The sequence below is a fragment of the Simochromis diagramma genome, unplaced genomic scaffold, assembly GCF_900408965.1.
Source record: "Simochromis diagramma unplaced genomic scaffold, fSimDia1.1 OVJJ01000746.1, whole genome shotgun sequence".
Lineage (NCBI taxonomy): Eukaryota > Metazoa > Chordata > Actinopteri > Cichliformes > Cichlidae > Simochromis > Simochromis diagramma.
The window spans coordinates 4,733,844-4,748,557 of NW_024386757.1; the positions used below are offsets into that span (position 1 = coordinate 4,733,844).

The 14,714-nt window shown below is 39.1% G+C and overlaps 2 long non-coding RNA genes across 2 annotated transcripts; one reads left to right on the plus strand and one right to left on the minus strand.

Annotated features, from left to right (window-relative positions):
- Window positions 1-9,734: 9,734 nt before the first annotated feature.
- On the minus strand, window positions 9,735-11,825 carry LOC120731650. Its single transcript, XR_005695398.1, has 2 exons — window positions 11,708-11,825; window positions 9,735-11,149 (listed from the first exon to the last, which is right to left on the minus strand). It is a non-coding gene; the product is annotated as an uncharacterized LOC120731650 (long non-coding RNA).
- Window positions 11,826-11,868: 43 nt separating this feature from the next.
- LOC120731637 lies at window positions 11,869-14,075 on the plus strand. The gene is made up of 2 exons (XR_005695393.1): window positions 11,869-12,080; window positions 12,318-14,075. It is a non-coding gene; the product is annotated as an uncharacterized LOC120731637 (long non-coding RNA).
- The last annotated feature ends 639 nt before the right edge of the window (window positions 14,076-14,714 follow it).

The following is a 14,714-nucleotide window of genomic DNA, read 5'->3' on the forward strand; positions in this document are numbered from 1 at the left end:
CAGCAGAAATGCAATGATTTAGCGCAATAGTAATAACTTAAACAGAAAAATTGGAAAAGCAAAATGGAAAGCTGAAAAAATGCTGAACATGCTAAGGGTCCCTCAAATATACTTGTTAAATGAAAAAAATCGGCAAAACAAAAAATATAACAGCCACACAATCACAAATATGGACACATATGGAAACACACATGCACAGAGAGAGACACACACAAGATCCAATTCAGTCAACCAGTCTAAATATATTGAATTTGAATCTTACAATGAGATCATCACATAAAAAGGCTCTCTCTTTCTCTCTCTCTCTCTCACACACACACACACACACACACACACACACGATCCAATTCAGTCAACCAGTCTAAATATATTGAATTTGAATCTTACAATGAGATCATCCCATAAAAAGGCTCTCTCTCTCTCTCTCTCTGTCACACACACACACACACACACACATACGTGTTTTCGTGATATATCAGTACGTATGACAAAAATGTGACAAATGGGAACGTGCCTTTCCGAAGGTCCTAGAGGCATGGGAATCTCAAAAAATTTGACCCATGCTTCCAGGAACACACCCATCTGTTGAGATTTTGGCTAGGGCTAAATTTTGGTCAAACCTGAATTTAATGCTACTTGTGAGGACACTGTCAGGTTTATGTGACTTATGAGTACCATAAGGTCACACACAGATATTTCATGTTTAGGTGAATTGTGAAGCCCGTGGAAACACATAATTTTCAAGTATACATGACTTATAAGGACCAGGTAACGGTAGGTTCTGCATTTTTAGCTTGGCTCCTTTTGAGATTACAATATAATAGACATGGATGCACAATAGTAATGCTCACCAGTTGGGTAACTTCTGACAGAAATATCAGACATTTATGTGTTGATAAAACAGTAAATCTGAGCTGTGTAAAGACTTTAAAAAAAAAAAAAAAAAGACATGGGTCAAATGTGGTCAGTCTACTTTTTAAGTCTTGATATTGTAATGCATTAATTCATTTTGTAGTGAATGTTCATGTGAATAAAAACGTGGAACATTATCTGCCTTTTTTATCATTTAATTGCAAAAAGCACCCAGCATAAACCACAGATTTATGAGTAAGAACAATGCAATACAGAAAACTGCAATACTGACATAACTGTGGAAGTAACAAAGTATCTCTCTTGCTTGTTTCTTTTTTTCTTGCATCTTTCTTTTAATGCTATGATCCTGTTGTGGCTGTAGTACCTTATGACAACCCAGTCTCTGCCTTTCAGAGCTGCTGGCTCTGCTTGGAGGCAGCAGTCACATTCCTTTTTACCTGGTACTTTGCAGCTTTTTATGAAGTGAAACGTGCCGCTCAGCAACCTTCACTTCATCATTTGTCCACTTGCTTCTCACCGTCCCAGCTGTCATAAATGGAAACAAAAGAAAATATCTTAATGTGAATGCAAGAAAAGATAGAAAATATTCTAGTTTATAATGTGAATACAAAATGTTCTTAAACCTTGCTTTCTACTGGAGCACTTTAAAGGAGCAATAAGCACAATTCATCATACTTAGGTTGAAGGAATTAAAAATGACTATGTGAAGAACTAGAGGTGTAATTACATCTGGAGTACAGCATGAAGTCACAATCCCTCTCTCTGTGTTGATCTCCAGCCATAGACTTTGGTTTGGTTCACAGGCAGTGCAAAACAGCACACCTAGCAGTGAAAAGATATTGCTTATTGCTCCTTTAAGGATGCTTGGAATGAACCATTTGAAGTGCTGTGTTCTGCTGGGAATCAAATAAGATGAAATGATTTATGATAAAAGCTCTGAATAGTGTCATGTCTGAAAACAAACTTGTTCTTTGATCACAAGTATATTAACCTAAAACATTTTGTATTTGGGTGCCTTTACCCCTTCTTGGTGAAGTGTTGCTAATGTTTTTGTTGTCCAGGGTGATTGAGGCAGAGGTGCCCTTCATGTTGTCCAGGGCAGCTGAGTAAAGCGTGTGGCTTGGAACCCCCGGAATACTTGGTCCTTGAGCCTTTGAAAAGTAAAAGTGAAATATGAGAATCAATGCATGCAATAGGTCTGTTTGCTTTTTTCTCTGCATTGTAGGCAAAGTCAGCGTTGGGCAGTGTGTGATTCTACATTAAGGGGCTAAGGGGCGATCGTGGCTCAAGAGTTGTAATCAGAAGGTTGCCGGTTCGAGCCCCAGCTCCGACAGTCTCGGTCGTTGTGTCCTTGGGAAAGACACTTCACCTGTTGCCTACTGGTGGTGGTCAGACTGGATGTGTAAAGCGCTTTGGGGTCCTTAGGGACTAGTAAAGCGCTATATAAATATAGGATATTTACCATTTGATATGAATATTTTACATGTGAACATAATCTACTAATAATACTCATCACAGTGTGATTGTTTGAAATCGGATAGAGTGTTATTATCTTCATGACAAACATCCCTGCTGTTCAGTTTCAATGTAACACAAACTAGAGTTGTTGGTTCTACCAATTGAGAAAGGCTAAAAAAAACAAATTCATGTCCTTCACAGCTTAAAACAATCTGAGGACAATGTAACACAGAAATATCAAATTTAGTAGGAATAAAGATCAAGCTGATGCTTTAAAGGGAAAGTTAGGACTAACAAATGATATGCCAATTTCTTTCTCCTAAGATGTTCACAAACAAGTAATGCTAATGTTGGATATGGGAAACTTTCAATCAAACTGATTATTTTAATATAATCAAAGGGCACTTAATTTATGCACTAGGCCCAACTGACACATATACTTGATGCCAAATACAAAAAAATAATGTGTAACCTGTTGGAAGAATGAAGTGGGTGTGTCACTCACCAATTGGTCTGAAGGAGGTTGAGACAGGACCTCGGCACTTGGTGTCTGCAACAAAAGACAACAATATAACGTCAGAAACATTCTCTAGTATAAATCCCGACTATTTAATTAACTACAGATCATATTTGTATCAGTGAATATTATTACAGAAGGATCTGACTTCCTTATACCAGATTCTATAGAAACTTAACACTGTACGGTTCTGCTACCCAACGATATGAGGACAGTGTAACACACACTAGAGTTGTTGGTCCTACCACATGAGGAAGGCAACTGAAACACACTCCTGTCCTTCACAGCTTAAAACAATATGAGGACAGTGTAACACACACACTACAATCACTGGTCCTACCATATGAGGACTTCTACTTAAACACACTCCTGTCCTTCACAGCTTAAAACAATATGAGGACATGACGACTGAACACGTGTAGACTTCACATTCCTGACTTCTAACTTCTCCTGCTGTTGTCAATAAAAGCTCTAAACCCAACACTGATGTACAGCCATCTATTTCCCCAGAAATTAAATCATGTAAACTGATCAGCGGGAGCTTATTTTGACAAAAACATGTGTAAAACGACAAAAATATCAAATTTTGTCAGAATAAAGATCAAGCTGATGCTTTAAGGGAAAGTTTGGACTAACAAATGGTATAGACAATTACTTTATCCTAATGCTAATGTTGGTTTTGGTTAACTTCGACTAAAACTGATTGTTTTAGTACAATTAAAGTGCATTTCATTTATGCACTAGGCCCAACTGACACATATACTTGATGCCAAATACAAAAAAATAATGTGTAACCTGTTGGAAGAATGAAGTGGGTGTGTCACTCACCAATTGGTCTGAAGGAGGTTGAGACAGGACCTCGGCACTTGGTGTCTGCAACAAAAGACAACAATATAACGTCAGAAACATTCTCTAGTATAAATCCCGACTATTTAACCCTCGTTTTACCCTAGCGAAAAAAGGGACCCGTTTGGGTACTTTTGGATTTTTGATTCTCAATATATCAGTCATTTTAAAGACTAGTTGCATGAAACTTGGCCAGGATGTGTGTTTTAGGATTATTTTTGAAATTCAATGATCCCCTCTATGGTGTGGTGTATAGTAAAGAAGATTCACATATGTACTACCTCCTTTTACCCTTGTATCCGTTTGGGCCCCATTGACTCCCATTATAATCACATATTTTCGATATACTGTAATCCTGACATGCGATAATGCCTTTCTCGTGAATACCTAATGGATCTAAGCCTCAGCCTTCAAAATAAAGGAAAAATAGGTTTTGGATCAAATGAGCACAATATTAGGTACAGCACCACCATAGACATTTTCAGTGCTTTTGAATGCAGGACATGGTTATCTTACTATGCAAAATACATGACAATAAAACAGCTGACCACCATAAAATAGTCTTGATGTAGTGGAACTGATATAAGAGAGTGGTGTGAATGTGATTGAGAATATATATTTATACTGTGTGTGTGTGTTTGTCGGTCACAAACAAAACGGCCCGTAGAGCCGCCTCCTTGAAGTGAACAACAGGAGCCTGCTCTGTTTTTTTCTCCTTTCTCTGAACCTCTGTCAATGTTATTTTGCTTCACTTTGCACATGAGCCTTGTTTTTGCCCTCAGCAGAGAGGGGAGGGGTGCAAAAGCAGCCAAGTGTTTGTTGAGCAGAGGGGGGAGGGGTGCAAAAACAGCCACCTGTTTGCTGAGCAGAGGGGGGGAGGGGCAGTCGTTACTCTCCCAGTGGCATCTCAACAGAGCTGGAGGGAGAGAGAGAGATCGTTTTGGATTCAAGTGCACACTTGAAGTCTGTGAGAATAGTTTGCAGCCTTGTCTTACTAGTCATTTCTACACAGACTCGCGCACACACAACACGAAGCGCACGGTCAATTTAGGGGAGCTTGGAAGCTGTGCTCATCGTGCAAACAGCGCGTTATTATCGTAACGGCTGCAAAAGTTAGGATATGTCCTGTCTGCAACATCCATCTTCACCTGTTGGAAGAATGAAGTGGGTGTGTCACTCACCAATTGGTCTGAAGGAGGTTGAGACAGGACCTCGGCACTTGGTGTCTGCAACAAAAGACAACAATATAACGTCAGAAACATTCTCTAGTATAAATCCCGACTATTTAATTAACTACAGATCATATTTGTATCAGTGAATATTATTACAGAAGGATCTGACTTCCTTATACCAGATTCTATAGAAACTTAACACTGTACGGTTCTGCTACCCAACGATATGAGGACAGTGTAACACACACTAGAGTTGTTGGTCCTACCACATGAGGAAGGCAACTGAAACACACTCCTGTCCTTCACAGCTTAAAACAATATGAGGACAGTGTAACACACACTACAATCACTGGTCCTACCATATGAGGACTTCTACTTTCCTGTTGGAGGTTGAGACACGACAGAGGGACAGCAGGGTAGTAGCTTGCACAAATGATTCTATTGACACAACAGGGAAGTGAGATTAATGAACTGAACGCAACAGACTCTTTCAAAATAAAACAGGAAACATGGCATGAAAATACAAACGTGGTAATATACAGCCCTAACATAAACTCCTTAAAACGATATTAATAACGTTAAGCCAAACTCAACTAACCCGCCATTAAACATAAGAAACTCAAAAACCTTAGAATAACATCAGAAACGCTGGGCCAGAGACCCAGACCGTGAGCAAATAACTATAATATTATTGATTTGTGCTGAATAAGAAAACATTAATATTATCATTTAAATCCCCCCAAGCATATCTTGTGTTGAAAAAAAATGTGTGTTGCAGTTAGCTACACTGAGCTTAGACTGACTGTCTCTGCAGTTGAAGATGCAGAGCACATGCAAGGCCGTACCTTTAACTCCGGTGGGAATTTAAAAACAGTTAAATTTAACTTCTAATATCTATTGTTAAAGATAAATCTTAAGTAATTTTTTAACATTTATCATCATTCACCACTTTCAATTTGTTCAAATCGGTTGTGTATTGTTTTAATTCCGTTTAACTAACCTTAATTAGCTTGTTAAACATACAACTTTACCTCGCGGAGCTTGCGTCGACGCATGGATATCAAAGGTAAATACTTACCTCAAGATAAATCTCTCCTGAGTGCTGAAGGTCCCGGATGTGTCGTTCACACAGAGCTCCGGCGAGTTTGTATCTTGCCGTGACCAGCAGCTCTTTGGTTGACGCTTTCGAACAATCAGATGCATCTTTACTCACTTGTTGACCAATCAGAGACGTCGTTCTATGCTCCACTGACGAAATGCTGCATCCTCTCACCAGCCACGGTCTCTCCTCGTCCATTTAACAACAAAAACACAGCAACACGTGCTGGATTTGAGGTAGGAACACTTGAGAACTGTCACAATGTTTTGCAAACTGCTGTTACAGTTAATTTCGTTCCGTTAATTTGTTTGGTTCCTATTCTGAAGTAACACTTAATACACATGGGGTTAGCTTGCTGGTCTAGTTTAAGTTAGCATGGGCATGCTGTTCACTGATAGAGTAAGGCTAAAATTGTCCTGATATTGTCAGTGTGTTATCATAAACATGCAGCACCCCTAGACCCCCAAGTTAAAATACAGATAATAGATAAGCAATTTAAGAAAATAAGTATAATGTGTATAATAAATGATTTTACTGTCACTTTCCTGGGTCTGTTGACCCAGCGTTTTAAGTTTTAGTTTGTTTAGATGTCGATGTTTATTTAGAAGTTCTTTAGGTTTGCTAAGTTCATTTGTTTATTAGATTACCCTTGTGATGTCTGTTTTATTGGGGAAGTCTTTGTCCTATATGCAGTGAGTCTAGTTTTGTTTCCCCTTGTCCCAGCTGTTCCTCATCCCCTCATTATCTCTCTGTGTACTTGCATTTTGCCATGTTGCAAGGAGAGCTTAACTTCTGTCTCGCTAGCTTGCCCTTGCGCTCAGTGAATCTGCACTCGACTGCTCCTAGCAGGCTGCACTGTCGAGTGCAGGATCCACTGAGCGCTCAACACAGACAGATCGTCAGAAGGAAAGTTGATAAAATAAATTAAAAATTTTGTATTGTTCGATACATATGCGTACCGAACCGAAAGCACTGTATCGAACAGTTCAATATCGATACGAATATCGTTGCACCCCTACATTTTAGATGTAATTAATTCGGTGTTCAGAATTAAAGCTTTATGGATAGAAGATAATCTTCATTGTGATTGTGTAGAGATTCCAAAATCTGTAATAAAAACCCCAAAGCAAATGCAGTTGGATCTGGAAATGTCTGGATACACATATTAGCTCATTTGGCCTCGGGCATGTTGGTACATTCTGTAAATAAAGAGTGGAAGAGTAGAGGACAATAGTGGTAGATGATCACTGGATCCTTTCCATAATAAAGGGGAAAATAGCCTCTAAGGTCCATAGTACATCATCAGTTCAACATGGTAAGGCTTCTTTGGCTTTGTAGCATGCCTCTCAGGAGGTTGACGTCAAAGACAAGTGATACCAAAAGTTAATAATTAATGAATTGTTATGCAATTCTGTTTATATAGACTTGAAGGGCTTTATCTGCAGTACAAGCGGTAAAATGATGCCGACTGAAGTTTCAGCTTCATGTGTGCTAGAAGTATTTATACGAGTTTTAACAGTGTGTGACTGAATAACAGCAACAATGATATAAGGGGGTCAGCAGGATCAGCAATACCTCCTGCTGTCATTTTTTTCAAACTTCTGCATATTTAAATTTCTTCCTCAAGTCTTCACTTCACAAAGTATGTGTCTGCTCACTCTAGGTTACTTTCTATGTCTCAAATCCCCCCCCCACCCCCACACACACACACACACACACACACACACGTTGTAACACTAATCTCTTTTTCCCTCGACATTATTGTCTTTCATCCTAGTGCTTCTTTGTATTTGTTTCTTTTTGTTTTCTTCTCTCCATTTGTGTCCTAGGAGGTCCTTCATGGGAGGTAAAGGAAAAATCTAAGAATCACACAGGGTTATTTATGTTCATAGTAAAGGAACCAGCAGACAAACAGGAAAAGAATGAATCACAGTAGCTGTTGTGGAAGTAAAGCTAATTGGTCTTCCAGAAAACATTGCCGCTTGACAATACAGCTGATATTTTCAATTATGTTGCATTGTCACAGATGATTGCTCACGCAATAAATGCTTTTCCTGGTTAATAGGTAGGTAACATGACACACAATCACATCACTGTTTTCTAATCAGTATGACAACAGATCTGTGGAAAGCAATAACGACAGATCAGGACACATGTCGTGCTATGTGTATTACATTATTTGCCCATCTTTCTATCTGTTATCTATCTGTGTATGTAATCTAGTCTGGTCTATCTTGTGCTTCCCATGTTAGGGTGTTGGGCAGTTTAAAGTTTCTGTCATCAGCATGTTAAAGTTCAGCTGAGGGCAAACATAATCAGCTGATGAACTGCTGTACACCATTTTGTCTTGCTTCCCAGAAGAACGAGGCTTGAATTTCAATCAGTTACTCTCAGTTACAGTGTGTAATTGTAGAATAGGCAGCATAACATGATGGTAAAATAGTTCATTCAGCCAGTAAATGATTTTTTTCCCCTCTTGTTTTTTTTCTCTGTCCATTTCCTTTTGGTTCATATTTCCTGTTTCTAACATCTACCTGACCCCTTCTTTCTCACCAGTTGACAAACCCATACCAGATCTTAAACCTAAACCAGCTGCGCCCTTAGTTCCGCCCAAGAAGCCGGTCCCTCCTCCAGGGAAAGGCCGACCAGGAATGATCCCACCAAAGAGACCTGAGAAGCCTCTTGCTTCCTCACCCAGCTTCAAGTAAGTATCTGTTCATCATTTGACCACCACTGATAAACTCCACTGCAGCTTTGGGTTAAAAAAAAAAAAGACAATTCGGTTTAATTTACAGTGCTTTATTTCGATACTGAGCAGCATATTGACACCAAATGTAATTTACTAGGATGTAATTGAACTCAATAACTATTGAGTTCCTGTTTCTCTTTATTCTTTATTGTGTGGATGCTTTAAGCATCCACACTATTGAGTTCCTGTTTCTCTTTATTGTGTGGATGCCCTCAATGGGCATCCACACTATTGAGATCCTGTTTCTCTTTATTCTTTATTCCACTATATTATTCCAGTTGCTTCCGTACACTTTTTGGCACTCAACTACTCCCTCAGTTTTCAGCCGATTTTCTCCGTTCAAACTCTAAACTGTTCTGCTCTTTCTGCTAATGATGGCTATATCTTTTGGTGTTTATTACTATTATACTTTTTAAAATATTACACTTTTTTCCTTTAATTTGTCCCATTGAAATGAATGGGAAACTTCCACAATTCTGCTAAAACTTTCTTGTCTTTGAAACTTAACTACTGCCTCATACTTTCACCTAGAAACTCCATTCAAACTTTAAAATGTTCTCAAATGATTGGGCTATTCCTGTGTGATTCAGCTTTTTCAGATCTTCTACCGTTTTAAGCTTATCTCTCTTTAAGTCTTCAGTTGCAAAATAGTGATTTTTCAGAAAATACATGCGTTGCTATGGTTGCTATGCAATTAACTCAGAGGGGACAGTGAAACTGTTTGAATTGTGTGGATGCCCTCAAGGCATCCACACTATTGAGATCCTGTTTCTCTTTATTGTGTGGATGCCCTCAAGGCATCCACACTATTGAGATCCTGTTTCTCTTTATTGTGTGGATGCCCTCAAGGCATCCACACTATTGAGTTCCTGTTTCTCTTTATTGTGTGGATGCCCTCAAGGCATCCACACTATAGTGTTCCTGTTTCTCTTTATTGTGTGGATGCCTTAATAGGCATCCACACTATTGAGATCCTGTTTCTCTTTAAACTTTATTCTTATAGTTGCTCCGCGTTTTTTGGCCCTTAACTACTCCCTCAGTTTTCAGCCGATTTTCTCAGTTCAAACTCTAAACTGTTCTGCTCTTTCTGCTCTTTCCGGCTATGACTTTTGGCGTTTATTACTATTATACTTTTTAAAATATTACACTTTTTTCCTTTAATTTGTCCCATTGAAATGAATGGGAAACTTCCACAATTCTGCTAAAACTTGCTTGTCTTTGAAACTTAACTACTTCCTCATACTTTCACCTAGAAACTCCATTCAAACTTTAAAACGTTCTCAAATGATTGGGCTATTCCTGTGTGATTCAGCTTTTTCAGATCTTCTACCGTTTTAATCTTATCTCTCTTTAAGTCTTCAGTTGCAAAATTGTGATTTTTCAGAAAATACATGTGTTGCTATGGTTGCTATGCAATTAACTCCCACTGCACACTCGTCCGTTCTGAATTTTCTCTTCATGTCTGAACAACTCCTTGCTACTCGCTCAATTTCCACTCAACTTCCACAAATTATACATCAAAACGTAGGTATTTTTGCTGGCTTTAAGACAGTGTCACTATAATTATTGTGAGAGTTACGGCTTTTTCACAATTTGCCTCGAAGTGACACATGGTCTAAAAACTCCCCATTCAAAGTCTATGGGGAGGTTGTGAAACTCAGAGCTGAAATACTGAAACTGAAGGCATTTTCAAATCGTCATATCTCCTTAACGAAGCAAAGTTAAGACATGAGGCTTGTCCCTGTATATCTTCAGACACTCCTGACACTCACAATTCAAGAATTATTTTCTCACCTATTACCGTTCTGAGATGAGTTAGACTTGTTTGAGGGGCTGAAATCTGTCCTCCTCTCATTTTTCAAATTCCGAAAATGAAGCCGTTTCTTCTCTCGTCATATCTCCGCGACGGAGATACAAAGAGCTATGTAAATCGCAGTCAAAGTACACCAAAGTCCGCTGATTCACCCAGTGCAAGAATTATCCTTCTATCCCACCTAGTTTTTGAGTTACACGACGTTTTGTAACTCCAAAAAACGGCGTTTTTTCGCGTCTCACCGCGATCTAATTCTGACTGCTCATCACCCTTTTTTTCAAAGCGCCCGCCCCCTTAGAGGTGGCGCGATTGGTAATGACGCCGCTCTTCAGACCAGAGGTCGTGGGTTCGATTCCACCTTGGCCCACATGTTTTTTTTTTTAACTACAAATTTATACACTATCACAGACCGGTAATTCATATTGATAATTTATTACAATTCTGCAAAGTTTAATGATTTCAGCAGCTTTTCTAATATGGACCTCAGATTCTTGTTAACAGTCTATGGCAGAAATACATACAAGTACACAGCCTGATGAAGCAGACAGAAGCAGTACCTCTGATTGGTTCAGCATTTTCACCTCTTATCAGCACAAATCTCACCCTCTTCTGCTGTTTTCACCTCTTTTCTGCTAATTTGAGCTTCTGTTCCACAGTGCACTCAGCCTCTTCTGCTGTTTTCATTAGAATTTTAAGCTTTTCCACCTTTTTTCAGTTACGTGAGAACCAGTTTGGCTCAATGAGTAGCTGAAAAATATCAGCCTCTTCTGCTGTTTTAGCAGGATTTCAGAATTCAGCTTTTTCACTGTTTTAAAGCACAAATTTCAGTTTCTTTACCTCATTTCACAACAAAGTTCTTCCTCTTCACCTCTTTTCTGCTAATTTGAGCTGCTGCTCCACAGTGCACATTTTCTCTCTCATCATATCTTTGCTTGAGACCAGAACTCATTTGGCTCAGAGGGTAGGGCAGCTGCCGTGAGACCCGGTGGCAGAGGTTCGAATCCTACCTGTGACAGTTGCTACACATCTTCCCTGCTTGCATGCGCTCTGTTTTCTTGACACTCTCCAGTGTGTCATTACACATGCAGCCATCTTCAGCAAGCACTTCTGCTTCTACACTTCTTTTCAACTCATCTTTTTGCTTCTTTACCTCTTTTCAGCAGAAATTATTCCTCTTCACCTCTTTTCTGCTAATTAGAGCTCCTGCTCCACAGTGCACTCAGCCTCTTCTGCTGTTTTCATTAGAATTTTAAGCTTTTCCACCTTTTTTCAGTTACGTGAGTACCAGTTTTGGCTCAGTGAGTAGCTGAAAAATATCCGCCTCTTCTGCTGTTTTAGCAGGATTTCAGAGTTCAGCTTTTTCACTTGTTTTAAGCACAAATTTCAGTTTCTTTACCTCATTTCACAACAAAGTTCTTCCTCTTCACCTCTTTTCTGCTAATTTGAGCTTCTGCTCCACAGTGCACATTTTCTCTCTCATCATATCTTTGCTTGAGACCAGAGCTCATTTGGCTCAGAGGGTAGGGCAGCTGCCATGAGACCCGGTGGCAGAGGTTTGAATCCTATCTGTGACACCTGCTACACATGTTCCCTGCTTGCATGCGCTCTGCTTTCTTGACACTCTCCAGTGTGTCATTACACATACAGCCATCTTCAGCAAGCACTTCTGCTTCTACACTTCTTTTCAACTCATCTTTTTGCTTCTTTACCTCTTTTCAGCGGAAATTATTCCTCTTCACCTCTTTTCTGCTAACCCTTTTCTGCAGCTGCCGTGAGACCCGGTGGCAGAGGTTCGAATCCTACCTGTGACAGCTGCTACACATGTTCACTGCTTGCATGCGCTCTGCTTTCTTGACACTCTCCAGTGTGTCATTACACATACAGCCATCTTCAGCAAGCACTTCTGCTTCTACACCTCTTTTCAACTCATCTTTTGCTTCTTTACCTCTTTTCAGCAGAACTGCTTCTGATTCACCTCTTTTCTGCCAAATGTTTAGCCTTTTCACCTTTCTAAGCAGCTTCTGCTAATTTCACCAGAATTGTCAGTCTTTTCAGCAGAATTTTCACCTCTCTTCTGCCCAAATTCTGCTTATTCACCTCTTCTGAAACATTTAAGCCTTTTCACCTCTTATTAGCACATATCTCCGCCTCTTTTGCTCATTTCAGCCCAATTGTCAATCTCTCCACCTCTTCTTTGTGAGAAAGACTGTGGCGCAGTGAGATAAGAACCTCCCTTGAGTACCAGAAGTTATAGGTTCGAATCCCGCTCAGGGCAATATTTTTTTGGTTTTTTTTTCCACTTTTTCAGCTTTTTTCTGCAGACATCCTCAGCCCTTAAGGCATCCACACAGCATTTTCGCAGGAAATGCAAATTTTTCTAGTTCTTTATTATTATTCTTCTAGTTGCTTCCGTACACTTTTTGGACTTCAACTACTTCCTCAGTTCTCAGCCGATTTTCTCAGTTCAAACTCTAAACTGTTCTGCTCTTTCTGCTCTTTCCGGCCAAGACTTTTTGTGTTTATTACTATTATACTTTTTAAAATATTACACTTTTTTCCTTTAATTTGTCCCATTGAAATGAATGGGAAACTTCCACAATTCTGCTAAAACTTGCTTGTCTTTGAAACTTAACTACTTCCTCATACTTTCACCTAGAAACTCCATTCAAACTTTAAAACGTTCTCAAATGATTGGGCTATTCCTGTGTGATTCAGCTTTTTCATATCTGTTACCGTTTTCATGTAATGACTCTTTAAGTTTTCAGTTGCAGCTTTGTGATTTTTCAGAAAATACATGCGTTGCTATGGTTGCTATGCAATTAACTCCCAGTGCACACTCGTCCGTTCTGAATTTTCTCTTCATGCCTGAACAACTTCTTGCTACTCGCTCAATTTCCACTCAACTTCCACAAATTATACATCAAAACGTAGGTATTTTTGCTGGCTTTAAGACAGTGTCACTATAATTATTGTGGGAGTTACGGTTTTTTCACAATTTGCCTCGAAGTGACACATGGTCTAAAAACTCCCCATTCAAAGTCTATGGGGAGGTTGTGAAACTCAGAGCTGAAATACTGAAACTGAAGGCATTTTCAAATCGTCATATCTCCTTAACGAAGCAAAGTTAAGACATGAGGCTTGTCCCCGTATATCTTCAGACACTCCTGATGCTCACAATTCAAGAATTATTTTCTCACCTATTACCGTTCTGAGATGAGTTAGACTTGTTTGAGGGGTGGAAATCTGTCCTCCTCTCATTTTTCAAATTCCGAAAATGAAGCCGTTTCTTCTCTCGTCATATCTCCGCGACGGAGATACAAAGAGCTATGTAAATCGCAGTCAAAGTACACCAAAGTCCGCTGATTCACCCAGTGCAAGAATTATGCTTCTATCCCACCTAGTTTTTGAGTTACACAACGTTTTGTAACTCCAAAAAACGGCGTTTTTCGCCTCTCACCGCGATCTAATTCTGACTCCTCATCAGCCTGTTTTTCAAAGCGCCTGCTCTCTTTCCCAGTGGCGCAGTTGGTAATGACACGGCTCTGCAAGCCAAAGATCGTGGGTTCGATTCCACCTTGGTCAACATGTTTTTTTTTCCCTACAAATTAATACACTGTCACAGACCAGTAATTCATATTCATCATTTATTACAATTCTGCAAACTTTTATGATTTTACCAGCTTTTCTAATATGGACCTCACATTCTTGTTAACACTCCATGGCACAAATACTCTTCCCTTTAGGCTCTGTGTGTGTGTGTGTGTGTGTGTGTGTGTGTGTGTGTGTATCAATATTTCTCCCATTTTAAAGTATTACTCCTCCATAATTGTATTTCTGTTAAATCAAAGAACTTTTATTACATCTTAGTACTTCTGCTCAATCATAGTATTTCTGCTAAATGATAGTATTTCTGCTACTTTTTGGTACTTGTGCTAAATACAGTATTTCTGCTAAATCATACTATTTCTACTATATTATATTTTTCTTTCTAAATATAGCATTTCTGCTATATAATTGTATTTCTGCTATGTTATAATATTTGTGCTAAACTAGAGTATTTTGTGATGACAACATAGTATTTCTTTGCAATGATTAGTTCTGTCAAATTATAGTAGTGTGGGAAAAATAAGTATGTAATTAGATAATTACAATAGTCATAGTGCATAACGTGGTCTCTGGTAAATCAC